The following is a 14,401-nucleotide window of genomic DNA, read 5'->3' as shown; positions in this document are numbered from 1 at the left end:
CTCGTAGGTAAGACGTGGTTGGTGCCCCTTCTTGTCTGCTGCTAAACACATTTAGGAATTATTGTCCTAGATCCTTCCTGTTCATATCTGTTAGGAAAATTGCCAATCCTTTAGTTCCGAGCCTGACGGGAATACAGCCCCCATCCATACCAGCAGACAGGCCCACAATGACAGTCTGTATGCCAAGACACCCGGCAGCGCCAAGAGTATAGTTTGATGAACGTCGCGCTAATACAACCGAATAGACCAGAAGCCGAAAATTCCGCAGTATATCCAAGCCGCAAATCGGCAAGTTAAGTCTGTCTATTACGTTGTAATATTTTAATACCTATCCAGATTTGACTGGGTAGCAGACGAGTTAGGCGTATGTTGGATCTCTTCCGGAGGGCGGCGGAAGCGTAAACATATGTCCTGTATTATCATCACAGGACAGGCCTAAATCAAAGGATATAATCCTATTCAATTCCTTATGTAAATAAGTCAAATCGGAGACTATGTTGATCCTTCGGACTCCGCACAGTACTGCAAAACACGTACCAAAAGGTGGATCATTGCCCTTCAAATAGTATCTCTTTATGCAGTTTTATATAACGTGAACTCTACCCCAAGGTTTTGGAGCGGTTTGCATAATTACCAGCTTACATTACACATGGTCGCATTCGTTATTATGACACACGGCGTCATTAAGTGATTAGTCCAGAATCACAGGATGTTGAGCTGACGCCGAGACTCTAACCAAAAGTCGGCAAATCTGGCCGTAACTCCACATCCTCTCTAACCCTCTATTTGCATTTTAGACAGTGGACCAAATCCCTGAGTAGAACTTTCAAACAACCATGTCTTGGCGCCGGTCACTAGCGGCATTTCTCATTTAAACCTCACCAAGCACATTTCTTTTGTTAATGCACATATTTTGCATCCTAATTTAAGGAGGGATTTACATAATCTCTTGACAGGTATTTCCGTAGGGTAACAGCCTGTGCCTTTTGATTGTCGCGGAATTATGATTTGCTTCCCCAGATTACTTTCCTGCACCTACTGCTTTTTATAAAATATATTTCTATTATGTTTTACTGAGCGAAAACCGAAATTAATTCAGGCATTACTTGGGAGTCAGATTATGGAGAAAAGGTGTCAGTTCCACATGTTGACATGACGATCAGCGCTAGACAGCATTGAGGCTCCATAATAACCATACACAGTCAACAAGCATTTATAGTTCAATAGGTCTTGCATTACTGGTAGTTTGAGGTATTGGCGTTGCAAATAATAATGCAACGCCAATATCTCATACTTTCAGTAATGCGAGACCTAATGTCTTGCAAATTATTGCATAGTGAGCCAGGAACCAGAATTGTATGTCTCATTGCAGTACTGCAAGGTGCTCCTAGAGCTCCCTAGTGAGCAAGGCACCAGCACTGCTTGTCTAGGCGCAGCTACGCACGCTGCTCCTAAGCGATCATCATAAACTTTGAAGATATGGTAAATTCACCCTACCCATAATGCATTGCATGCAAGACAGTATCATGAGTATGTTCAAATAGCTAATGTCCATATATACAATTAGTAGCTTTGAAATGTGACAAAATAATGATATTAATTTTGGATTAGGTTAGGTTGTACTCTGTGGAGGTGATGAAGGGAAATTTATAGAAGGACTTATGCAAATTTGAGATGTGGTAGGTGCCTCTAGAAGCTGCTCCTAGAGGTCCCTAGTAAACCAGGTGTAGTATTCTTGCATGATGTTGTTCCCTATGTTTCTCTGTCCTAGCTTCTGTATGGAATGTTGGTTAATGGACCTTGAGTAGAATGCCAGGGTGACTGGATGAGGAGTGACAGTTGGTGAGAAGGGCTGAGCAGCTAGCAGGCTGCTGCCGGTGGGCTGTTGATGAGCATACAGGCTGCCCTACAGGACTTGTATACCTGTTCATGATGACCTACCTGTTGATAAGGACTTACTGATGCTACCTGTGGATAAACCTACTTGGATTACAATTTACCAGCGTGTCATCATTGCTACATTAATTTTGGCGATGAGTTGAAGACGTCCCCACGCTCTTCATTGGTACAAGTGGACTTCAAAGTCATCAATATACCTTCTACAACATGTTGGGAAGGAGCTACAACAGGGAAAAGACGACAGGTGCAGACTACCGGAACAAGATGTAAAAAAGAGGTGCCACAAGATGAAAGAAACTTAAGGAGACATAAAAGAAACTGGTACAGCACACTCTGCAGCCCCACCAGTGTCCATCGGATTGGACTGCCCCAGCCCAAGCGTACTCTCTTTATCTGGTACATTTTGAGAGTAACTGCGCCTTCAAGGAAAGTTAGCCACTTCATTTTTGAAATAACATTGTTTAGTTGGTTTGTTGTGGAAGCAAGAATTGCGTGTTACTTCTGATTGAAGGTAAATGCAGTTGGACTGACAATTTACATTATTGGAGTTCCTGTTTTGTTTTTGCCGTGCAGCTCACAACTCATCAAATATGATGCTGCCAACATAAACTGAGCAAGTCTATCTACCTTAATTTTTAGACTCCTGCTAACATGCACCTGGAGAAATTTACGTTGTTTTGTTGCGCGTCTCTTAAAGGTGTCTTTTTTTTTTTTTTTTTTTTTTTTTTGGTTGAACTGCACACATCAAAATTTACATAGACATTTTATTGTGACTGCAATGCCTGATGCAGTTACGTCTTAATTAGCAAGGTAATACCACTGGAATTCACGGCGTGTGATGTGGAACATTGATGGCAAGATTTATCTACATGGAGTATTTTGACTCGTTTTTAGGTCTCGCGTAGCGATGCAGCGCATACACTGCTCGCCTTGTCAAGATCTATTGTCATCGACTTTGTTGCCGAAGGGGGACAGGAGATATGCACTTGCTCGGACAGCCGATGGGCACGCGCACGGCGTCTCTTCACTTTCACTCAGCACGATCCAAATCCGTATGTTGTAAGTCCGTATGATGTACTTTGATGTTCAAAACGATTCTGGGGAGCGATGAGGAAGGGTGGCACTGGAAGGGTTCAATACCAGTTACATGGTTGCTTGCTTTCTAGTATTACGTTTTGTTGTTTCCTAATAGTTATATGTATCTTTATGCTTATTTCTCTCCGCAGCCATTTCTTACACCGGGCTTGTATTGCTGCATTTGTTTGTTAATTTTAGACCGTGGTCCGCTAACTTTAGCGGCTGCGCTTGGTTTATGCGTGTGTTTTCCGAAACAATCGGCGAAGTTGGGCTTGCTTCATAGCTGCCGATGTCTTGTCCCTCAATAACACCAGCTGTACAGTGATGCGTCAGAGGAACTCAGTGTTTTTTTTTCTGGTCAGTGGTGGGATTGTTGTATGAGTGACAGAGCACGTTGCACTCACCCGGTCACCGTTCCTGCTAACTGAGAGTTGGTGGTGTAGGGGTGCCTCCACGAGCAGGGAGGACCGGATCAGGACAGTTCAGGATTTAGCACAATCAAAATGAGAACTGCTAGTCCGTATGATGTACTTTTATGTTCAAAACAATTCTGGGGAGCGATGAGGAAGGGTGGCACTGGAAGGGTTCGATACTAGTTGCGTGGGTGCTTGCTTTCCAGTATTACGTTTTGTTGTTTCTTTATGGTTATGTATCTTTATGCTTATTTCTCTCAGCAGCCATTTCTTCCACCAGGCTTGTATTGACCCCTGACTTTCTGTGAGTGTGTCTGTGCGTCTGTCTGATGGTGTGTCTAGATCTGTGTGTGTGCATGTGTGATTGTATGTGCGTGCTGTGTGGATCCGTGTGTTGGATGGTGAATGGATCTGTGTGTGTTTGTGCCTGCGTACGCGTCTATGCTTGTTTGCCCTTGGTCAAGTGTGTAAGTCTTTGAGTAAGTCTGTATGTGTACGTTTGTATGCTTTGACATGTGCATGAGTGCTTGTGTATCTGTATTTCTTGGTGTATAAATGTGTACAAATAAGTACATATGGAGTTGTTTGTATATAGAATGTGTCTGCAAGTTGGTAGGTGGTGTATTTTTACTAGTGCATGTAAGTGTCGGTGTGCTAATGTAGACCTGTGTCGTCTGGTTGTATGTCTCTATTTGTTTATACTTGCGTATGCAGCTATTTCTTCGTGTGTCAAGATGTAAGTGTTTAGGCATGTGCCTGTGTATTGGTACAACTTTGTGTAAATTTATGCTTGTGCGCGTGTAAATCTGGTTTCACAACAGTAAGTTGCAGGTGTGTGGGTATGTGTGCATGTTGTCATTTTCTGTATTTGTGGGCTTCCATTCCATGTGTACTTTTGTGCTTGTCTCGAGTTACTTGTCTCTCTACGTATAAAAGTATATCTGGTTACTCTTGTGTGGGTAGAAGTGCCTATGCTTGTGTGTACACCTGTGTGTATGTCTGTGTGTTTGTGTATGTGGTCCCGTGTCTGTGTGTATGGAATGTCTGTGTAGCTGTATTGGCGAGATCTATTGTCGTCTACTTGGTTGCCGAAGGGGGACAGGAGATGTGCACTTGCCCAGACAGCTGATGTGCACGCAACGCAATAGGTTTCGCATTTATGCAAGTTTAAGCTATTGGCATTAATAAATAACAATGCCTTTTTATATATATTTAAAAAAAAACATAAATTAAATGCATTGTCATTACAATGCCAATAGCTCAAACTCACTTAAATGCGAGACCTATTGCGTTGCAAATGCTTGTTAAATCCATGGAACAGCTGCTTTAAGGTGAGACATGTTTTCAGGTCTCGCCTGGCGTTGGAGCGCACATGCGCTCCTCGCCTGCGAGAGCTATAGTAATGAAGTCAGTTTCAAGAAGGAGACTCGAAGCCCCTCCCTTCATTTTTATTGGGTAGCGTCAGCGTTTGTTAAACGCTGGCTTCCCATTGAAAAGGAGGGTTTTCGGTTGCTTCCCTTTGGCTTTTTGTTCCGGCCCTCCTGGACTGGCTCGCCTGCATTACGGCTGTCGTGACGAAGTTGCTTATCAGAAGCTTCGTCACTCTGCCTTGCACGCGCCAGTCCGGCTCTCTGATTGGGCTGGACAAAAAAGGAGACATGGCGCCGCGTGTTTATTTTTGCATCTCGCTTTCACTTTAAAGTGAGCGCGATGAAAAAACAAACAGCGGATGCCTGGCGAGCGCTGCTTGTTGAACTGGTAGGATGTGTTGTGACTTCATGTCAGGTCGGTGTGTGTGTGTGTGTGTGTGTGTGTGTCTGCGTGTAATGTTTTTGTCAGGGTGTAATTATAATGTGGACTGACGTCACTGGCATTTAATTAGTTGGTATTAGACATCTGGATGTATTTTGGTGGCGTGTATATAATAATAAAGTCTTCATACAACTATACATGTCCTGCCTCACCATATTTAACATCCCAAAACATGTTTGGAAACAACAGAATAGTAACTTGCAAAATATACTGGCGCCATTCAGTTGGCACTGTATACACAATTGTTTCAATTTTTATATCTGGCAAAAGGTGTGAAAATTAGAGCGCCAAGTAGCATGCCAGAATGCAAAATCAGCGCCTCGCTTTGAGTTGACCAATCTCCCCCTCCCTTTCGTCCATTTTGTGAGTGCCCACATTTAATGCGCCAGCTGGACACAGCTGTGGGGAGTCCCTGCAGCACTGCCCTCCACTTAATCTGGCCTCTGTCGAATTGGATGTTTTTGCTGCCAGTCGAAACAATGCTGTGCAAACCCCGCGAGCTAGAAGAGAGAGCGGCTGCCACGCGCAGGGCCCCACCTTCCTCTACCACTCTCCCATCCTCCACACTCTGGCCCCTTGGGTTCTAGCGGAGCAGTGTCCTGATTAGAGTGCATTTGTTCCACTATATTGCAGCAGGCTATTTTTTGCCAAGACTGTTACATGCCGAAGGTAGGAGAGAGAGATTTGGGCCTAGTCCAACCCCAGCGCATTCCGCCTTCCCCGCTCTGCCTCTCCCCGCCTTTGGAGCTCTGGGGCCCCCGCTGGCCTTCCCCAGCTTTCACAGCTGCCATGCCTGCGGCAGCAAATGGCACATTTCAGACACTAAACCTATCTCATTTGTATGACAACGCTTCCCCTCCAGGCATTATGTTGCGCCATTATTTTTAACAAGCCTTAAAGCTGTGTTAATTCAATTTAGTACAACAACACTCTAAACTGGAGCCCTTCTCGCTTCCTGTGTTTCTGTTCTCCTTTGCTTTTCCGTGGTGCTGGGTGAGAAGTTCCTTCCTCTCCCTTTCGGCCGTGTGAGGTTAGGGCCTATTATCTCGCCATAATTAACCTCCTCCATGTCGCTCAGCTGTTTGTAATGGATAAACCACTTTCCTGGGCCACACGTGTCGTCGGCACGAAGAAAAGATTTGCAGCAATACGATTATTTAATTGTGTTGATTAAATCACTGTATTTTAGTCCTGTTTAACAGTTTGGCTCATTTCTTGGAAAATTAATTGACTCCGGGTCAGATTTATCACACTATACTGTATTTAACTGGATAGCTACTTAGCCTGGAATAGCAGTGCCGCGTTATTAAGGTAACGGGCCTGCCCCACTTTATTGTAGAGGATGAAAACACGCGCATAATCAAGAAACACGTGCAAACAGATCCATGCGATAGAGTAGCCAATGAGAAACCAGTGTTCTGCCTCGGATACATGTTAAAGGGACAAGGCCCAGGAGGCTGGTGAGCTCACCGCATGCAACCGTCGCAACCAAATTAATGCAAAATGTTTGTTCAGAACTTTTCTTATTTCGTTGTATGCCTATAAAGTACTGAATTTGTAAAAAAAAAAAATATATATATATATATATATATATATATAGTCCCTGGGTCGAAAGTTCTTAGGGGCGGCTCGGTGAGCCTCTCAATGCCACAAACTGGCAGGCTCTGCTGCCATGTCGGCACCTCCTGCTGCTTTATGGATACTGCTTGGAATGGAATGGAACGGAAGGGCATTTATAGAGCGCATGGCTACCCTGAAGCATCCCAGTGCTAGTAACTGACACAGGGGAGACAGAAGGGCTAAGGGAACAGCATGGTCTTTAATTGCTTCTAGAATGCCAGGTGGTTGGAGACTGTGTGAAGGTGTAGAGGCAGGGAGTTCCAGAGTTTGGAGGCATTGTAGGAAAATAGCCTACCGCCAATTCTAGACCTCTGTTCCTAGGGATCTCTCCTAGATACAGATCGTCTGAGCGAAGATTACTATTGGCTTTATATGGACGTATCATGGTGGAGTTGATGGGTGGGCCAAGTCCCTGCATTGACTTATGTACTAAGCACAAAGCCTTGAATCTAATACGTTCCTGAACCGGGAGCCAGTGGAGGGAACAGAGAGCGGGTTTTGCTGGTAGGCTATTGGTGGTTCCAGTCAGAAGTCTGGTGGCGCTGTTTTGCACTGATTGGAGTTTCATGACTGCTGAGATGGGGGCACCCAAGTACAGAGCATTCCCATAGTCCAGTCTCGAGAGTATAAGTGATTGGACCAATACTCTCCTAACCTCGAAGGGGAGGAGAGGCAGGACCTTTTGGGCCATTCTAAGTAGACCATAGCAGAGGGCTGCCGTTTTCCTGGCCTGCGTCCTGGTCCAACCTTATACTGAGGCTCTTAATTTCTGCTTTCGGGACCGGGGCTGGACCCATACTAGGGGGCCACATAGAGCTAGGGTTGAAACTGCGAGTATTGCCCAGTATCATGGTCTCAGTTTTTCCTCCGTTAAGCTTAAGGTGGGAGGCGTCCATCCAGCTTGAGATGTCTTTTAGACAGGGATAAAGGGTATGGGTTTTTAGGTCTGCTTGATTTAGCCCCACCACCAATTGTGTGTCGGCGTAGGTAATCATCTGGATTCCATGGGGGGCTACTAGGGCTGCTAGAGGGGACATATAAACATTGAAAAGTGTCGGGCTGAGTGATGAGCCCTGTGGCACACCACTCAGCAGGTGGGTGGGCTTAGATACAATGTTTTCTTCAGACCTGAAAGTTTCTACCCTCCAGGAAGGAGGATAGTCAGTGAAGCGCCGTGCTATCCACTCCTATGCTCCTGAGCCGCCGGATCAGAATAGAGTGATTAAAAGTATCAAATGTGGCGCTCAGGTCTAGGAGTTTAATGCCCGCCGAGCCTCCTGAGTCAAGAATTTTCCTACTTTCCTCTACTACTGCCAGTAATGCGGTTTCGGTACTTTGGCGCGGTTGGAACCCGGTTTGAGAAGAATGGAGCAGGCTGTGGGTTTCAAGAAACCCAGAGAGGGTCAGGTTGACTTGTTTCTCTGCCACCTTGCTTATTGCCGCCATAAGGGATATGGGGCGGTAGTTGCCCAAATCGGCAGAGTCTAGATTGGGCTTTTTAAGTAGAGCTTTAACCCTTGTCACTTGATGGGAACTATTCCAGTGACCAGCGAGGCATTGATCAAATTGGGAGCTATTATTGGGGTGACCTGTTTCAGAATGTTTAGTGGTGCTGTATCAGTAGGAGAACCACTCTTTACCGTGGCCAGCAGGGTGAGGAGAGTTTCCTGAGACACGAGGGGAAAGGCCTCGCATGTGTTCAGGGGGGCCCGAGTGGTCATCCGTCTGAGGGTGTTGGGGTTTGCCTTCCTCCCCCTTACATGGGAGGGATTCCAAGATATGCTGGATCTTGTTGTTGAAATACTCGGCAAGTTTGTTACACTGTTGGCCAGAGGTGTCGGGGTGGGGGGGCTGTTCTTGGGGAGGGGGCTTCAAGTAATTTTTTCATATTATTAAGTTTCTTTCGGCGGATTGGCCGCTGCTAGAATTCTACTCTCGTAATCAGAGGCTTAGGCTCTAGCTAGCCTATAGTCCAGTTGTTTTTGTGAAGGTAGAAAGTCTTTCCTCCATTGTCTTTCCTTCACTTTACAGCGCTGCTTTAGGGTGCGCAATTCTGGCGAGAACCATGGGGAGTTGTGAGGCCCAGACGTTTTTTTTTTATCTTGGTCTTTTGGAGGACAACATTGAGTGACACTTCTATCCAACTGAGAAAATCCTTGTTAGATTTGACCGGGCATGGGTTTAAACTGGGTTTAGTCCTTTCCAGCTCATGGGACCATTTCTCTAGGGGAAGCTTGTTCGATGAGCGACCAAAGGTCCAGGAGGATTGCGTCATAGATCTGTTAGTCTGAGGTGACCAAAAAAGGTTTATCAAACCAGCATTGGCATAGCCAATAGGTCTCACTTTTTGTCACGTTGGCCGGAAAATTCTCTCCTCAGGATGACGCTGAAGATAATGGGGTCCACCTCCCATCTGTCCCCAGTCCGGCGAACGTGTAACACACACGGACTATGGAGACAGGTGGGCGAGGGAAGGAAGGGAAGGAACAGCTGGGAGAGGGATCTGGAACGAAACAAGCACACCGTCAGACACCCGTCCAATAGTGACCCACGTGTTGCCTCCCCCCTCCCGCTTTGCAGTGGTTTCTCACCTGTCACCTTCCCACCCGGGGTTTTGAGGGTTCTCTGGCCTGGTCTGCGTGTCGTTCAGTTGAGGTTCGCACTGACGAGTCACCGCAGAGCCAGGGCGGATTCGTGGGATCGAATCCGGAAGGGCAGAGGGACGCTGCCCACTGGGAGCAAAGGCCAGCACTTGAAGGTCAGTGCTTGATGCCCCCCAGAGCGCGTCCGGGATCAGGGTCACTCCTAAAAGAACGAGGAAATCGCCTCCCTGAAGGCTAAAGGAAAGAACAGGAACGGGCGCTGCTACTCTAAGCCCGGAACTCCATGGGCCGAGGAGCGCCCCAGTTCGCGCTTCCACTCTGGACCCGGTTCTCCGTGGGCAGAGGAGCGCAACAGTCCGCGCTACAACTCTGTACCCGGAACTCCGTGGGCAGAGGAGCGCGTGGAATGGATGAGGGAAGAAAACAGGAACGTGGAAGCGTCGGGGCTCACCGACGAGGTTTTCACCTTCGCGCTACCACTCTGGACCCGGTATCCTTGGGCAGAGGAGCGCTGATGTAGTGTTTCCTGGAGACTGGATACAAGGACTAGGGCAAGGCCGAGGATGCAGGGCTGGAACGTTGTTTCTGGAACAAGAGTACGAACAGGACTGGCTGGAATCATCGGCACCGCTTGGTGTTTGTTGGCGGTTTTAACCGCTGTCGCGCTCGGCGCCGAACACGTGGGGCGTGTTCTGCCGGGCGTTCTGGGAAACGTAGTTCCCCCACATGGCGGGGATGCGAGCGGTGTACTACCGGTTCTCGCCACCTGACACTTTTTGGACGTATAAGTATTTAGTTATGCAGCAGAATATCCTAGGTGCAACAACTCCAACTGTTGGCTAAACACTTATAAGGTCTCAAAAGCGAGACCTGTTGGCTATGCCAATGCTTGTATGTTAAACATGAACATTTCTCTGCAAAATATCTGTAATAGACTCCCATGCATCATCCACAAAAAAACATTCAAGGACAACTGCATTTAAAACTGTTTCCGTATCATTCAAGGTAATTGGAGCAAGGCCCTCTGCCGAATAGAGCTGGTTCAATCAGGTGCCCTCCTGAAAGGATGGCACCCTAGGCCAGAGCCCTTTGCCCATGCCTTAAAACTTCTCTAGTCCAATGCCCACAATCCGGGCACGATGTGTGCACTCCTCCGGGTCACAGACCAGTTTCTGGACCTCGCATTACCAACTACACGCCTAGGCCTCTGCATACACGCTAGATGAGCGTGATAAAAGAGCCAAAGCAAATGTCAGGACACCAGTTTGACTGCAGTCCTGTCAGGCACTGGGGCAGGGGTATGATAGTGTTAGGAGCAGTGCGCCTCACTGTGCCATCAGTACCGCTTACTGTCAGCTTGGGACTGGTGCACTTTATCTTCAATGGGCTGGAGTAAATCGTGGTGATAGGAGGAATAGTGCATCATATTATGAGAAGACTGGAAGCTATTGTCGTGATCGAACTAGTGCATATTAGTGCGACAGGGCTGCTGGCTATCGACAGGGTAGTAGGAATGCACCTTAATGTGACCGGACTGGTGCCCATCGTCCAAAGGAGAGAATGTATGGACAACTGAAATGGAGGATAACTACCGCACCTAGAAGGAGCGGGAGATAGTAGAAGGTGAAACATTGTGAAAGACCGAAAGAGATAAACAGTAAAAGCAGTAAAATAGAATATACCGAGGCAGGGATGTTGAAGAGTCCGTCGTAAGTGGGACGGAACAGAAAGAGTAAAATAAATATGAGACCAAGAGAGATGAAATAGAGAGAGAGAAAAAATTAAATAGGTTACGTGGAGGCGACTTGCTAGAAAGGTGCAAAACTCCAGAATTCGAAGGGAGAGAAACGGAGAGTGACTAAAAGAGGCAGAGGCAGTGAAGGATGGAGCGAGGTTCAAGGCAGAGGAATGGGAAAGATGGGAAGGGAGAGAGACAAGAGAGGCACACGACGAAAGAGAAATGAGGGTGAGGTAAATGGTGTGTAGACTGAAAGGAAAGAGGGAGGGAGAGAAGGTCGCAAAAGAAAGACTGGCAGTGAAACAGAGGAGGAAACTGAGGAGGCAGAGTGGGCACACAGAGAAGGAAGACTTATGGAAAAGGGCAGACCTCGATTGGAGGGAAGGGTAATTGAGAGCTTGAAAACAAATGGTTAGCGAAAAACTGCGGAATGCAGGCAGAGGATATACAGGAAGGGGGGAGAATCCGGAAGAAAAAGTAGAGAGAAGAGAAACTGGGAATGGGGCAGAGGTGGGACGGGGAAGAAAGAGGTTGAAGGCGGGAACAGCATTAGAGTACAGAGAAAAAAAAGTGTTGGGTAAGAAAGCCTGAGTGAGGGCAAATCAGTGGAAGACAGTGAGATGGAGGAAGAGGGAGAGACAGAGGAGAAAGAGTAACTGATTAGACAAAACATGAGACAGACTGGGGGATGGATGTGGTGAGACAGATAGGAAGGAAGAAAACTCCGGCAAAAAACAGCCACAAGATGAGAGGCTAAGATGGGCTGAGACAGAGGGGAGGGGAAGAGAGACCGACGCACAGAGTCTGGGAAACAGAGAAGAAGCTGAAGGGGGCTGAGCAGCAGGGGACGACTGAGGGAGGAAGAGGAGGAGAAACACTCAAGGAGGAAGGAACAGAAAACACTGAAGGGGAGAGATTTGGGGAGGGAGAGACTGATAGTAGCAGGGAGTGGGCAGAGAAGGGACGGCTTGTGGCTGCACACAAGCTACACAGAGTACTTGGCTTTTTGCCACAAGAGGGGGAGTGAGCAGAGAGAGGGGGTGGAGGGGCATGGTTCTGGCGCTGTAAGGCTTAATGAGCCATTACAAAAGCCAGATGGCCTGTGCACGTTCACGCGCACCTGCACTCTAGCTTTAGGCCAGCAAAAGCCTGGTAGCACTTTAAAAACCCGCTTACTAAAGGTCTCGCTTGAGCTAGCGCATGCACTAGCTCAGGCGAGACCTAAAAATGATCCGACCATGGTAGTGGAATAGGGTCGGTTCCTTTAAGGCCATCTAGACTGGAGAATACCTGGTCAAGAAGGTGTCCTTTAGCATGAGTAGTTTGTCAAATAAAGTTTTTGGGACAATTGGAGAGATGAGAGATCTCAGGCCAACTCAACTGCGTTTATAGCTTGCGGCTCGTCAAAATGGAGGTTAAAATCTCAGAGGATCGTAAAGTTAGCCGCCGCGATGGCCAGGTTTACCGTAGCCTCTAATAGTGATTTATTAAAAACCCCTGTTGAACCCGGGGGACGATAGACAAGGATGCCTGTGAATGAAAGGAGTGGGGAGAATTGTGATTTCTGGTGTAAAATGTGTGCCATATTCGCAAAAAGTACATGAAAATATGCATATTTAATAAAATATTGGCTCATATTTTGCTTGAATATTAAAAGCAAGACTATACAAAAGTAGAAATGTTTCTCTTCTCTCAATTTCTCCTCCAGAGCATGTTGCAGGAGCAGGAAACATAGGTTTATAGTATAGAGTACCCATCTTCTATATATTGGCTTTACACCATCTACATTTTAAAACTTTTCAATAAGGTTTTTATTAGACTAGGAACATTTGTGTCATTGTAATGCATTGCACTGGATTTAAATGGTGTATGTCATATTTCTAATAGATACCATAGTTGAAATAAGAAGTTTCAGCCCATCCAAAAAGGGTTTATTTTACTCATCCATGTTTCTCTCTCATTTATGTCCTTTTTATTTGAGCCATAAGTGTTTATAAAAAAAAAAAAAAAAGTTGCAGCCATTGTTATAATATGAACAGACACCCAGATTAGGAAATGCAAAATATACTTTGAACAGAAAGTTCACATCATTGTACATCACCGTCCTAGTAGCTTCATGGATGTCAATTCACCAAAATGTCAGGAGTAGCAGAAATGACATCACACACACCCTTTGACCAGAATGACATAATGGAGAGTTGCATACCAGGTCACCAATGTATTCCCAGAACAAGGGACGGGGCAGGCATGGAACAACATCGATACTAGGTCCTGCTACATCATGCCACTTGTTTGCAATGCAGTAAGGCCCCCAGACTAATCTTTCTCTATAGCAAATTACCTTCTGCCCAATGTTGATTTTACCTTTCCACTCTTTCAAAACTTTTGCTGTAAAATATTATGACAAAAGCCATTAAAAATGGATAACTGTCCGCCTGTGTGTTAACGGTTAGGTGGCCACTTCAATGGATGTTGTAAAACTTTATTACAAAAACATATGAAAATGTACACCTGTCCTTAAACACGTGTGTGTATGTTTAGACAGCCATTTTCAAAACTGGTTTTTGTGATCGCGTTTTACAAAAACATTTTCTAAAGAACGCAGACAGTGGTGAAGGCAAAAGATCAGTAGTCAAAGCTAGGCCTTTTGGCCTTATCAATGCTTGTTGGTTTTTTGAACTGGACATTAGTAGGATGGAGCCAGAGCTACAAAGAAGGAATGTTGTCCCTACAAGGTATCTAGCGTTTACATTTACATTTAGTGGAAGGCACTGGGTCTAGAGAAAGTGATCAGTTAATGACTCTCACTGCATTATATCAGGACAGAGAGGGGCCTTGCACTGAATGTGCAAGGGAGTGAGGGTATTTGTTAAGCCACCAGCAGGACATCATTTTAATTAATTAGTTTTTGCATCACATGTACTTAAAAATGCTTTTATTTCCCATTATAATGCATTCTGAAGTGCGATGCACATTGTAATGAATAGAGTGCATCAAGGGAAGGAGAGAAGGTATCGAGGGGAGAAGATGTGGCCTTAGGGCTAGAGCGGTCGACCTCGAAGCTGGGGAACCGGGTTCGAGTCTCGGCAACGATGCTGAACATCCTGTGATTCTGGGTAAGTCACTTAATCTCCCTGTGACCAGCAAAAAACAAGCATTTGCATTGTCAATAGCTCAATCACGTAAATGCGAGACCTATTGCATTGCTTGTTGTCGGGCTTGGCTGAGACCTCTTGTCT

At 46.1% G+C, this 14,401-nt stretch overlaps 1 protein-coding gene across 4 annotated transcripts in view; it reads left to right on the top strand.

Moving 5' to 3' along the window:
• Positions 1 to 14,401, top strand: part of TACC3 (transforming acidic coiled-coil containing protein 3) — a 610,937-nt gene that overhangs the window by 718 nt on the left and 595,818 nt on the right. The gene's annotated exons all lie outside the window — the stretch shown is intronic.

Source organism: Triturus cristatus, chromosome 2_2, assembly GCF_964204655.1.
Source record: "Triturus cristatus chromosome 2_2, aTriCri1.1, whole genome shotgun sequence".
NCBI lineage: Eukaryota > Metazoa > Chordata > Amphibia > Caudata > Salamandridae > Triturus > Triturus cristatus.
Note: the sequence above shows the minus strand (reverse complement) of the source record. Positions and strands in the feature narration are given on the sequence as shown.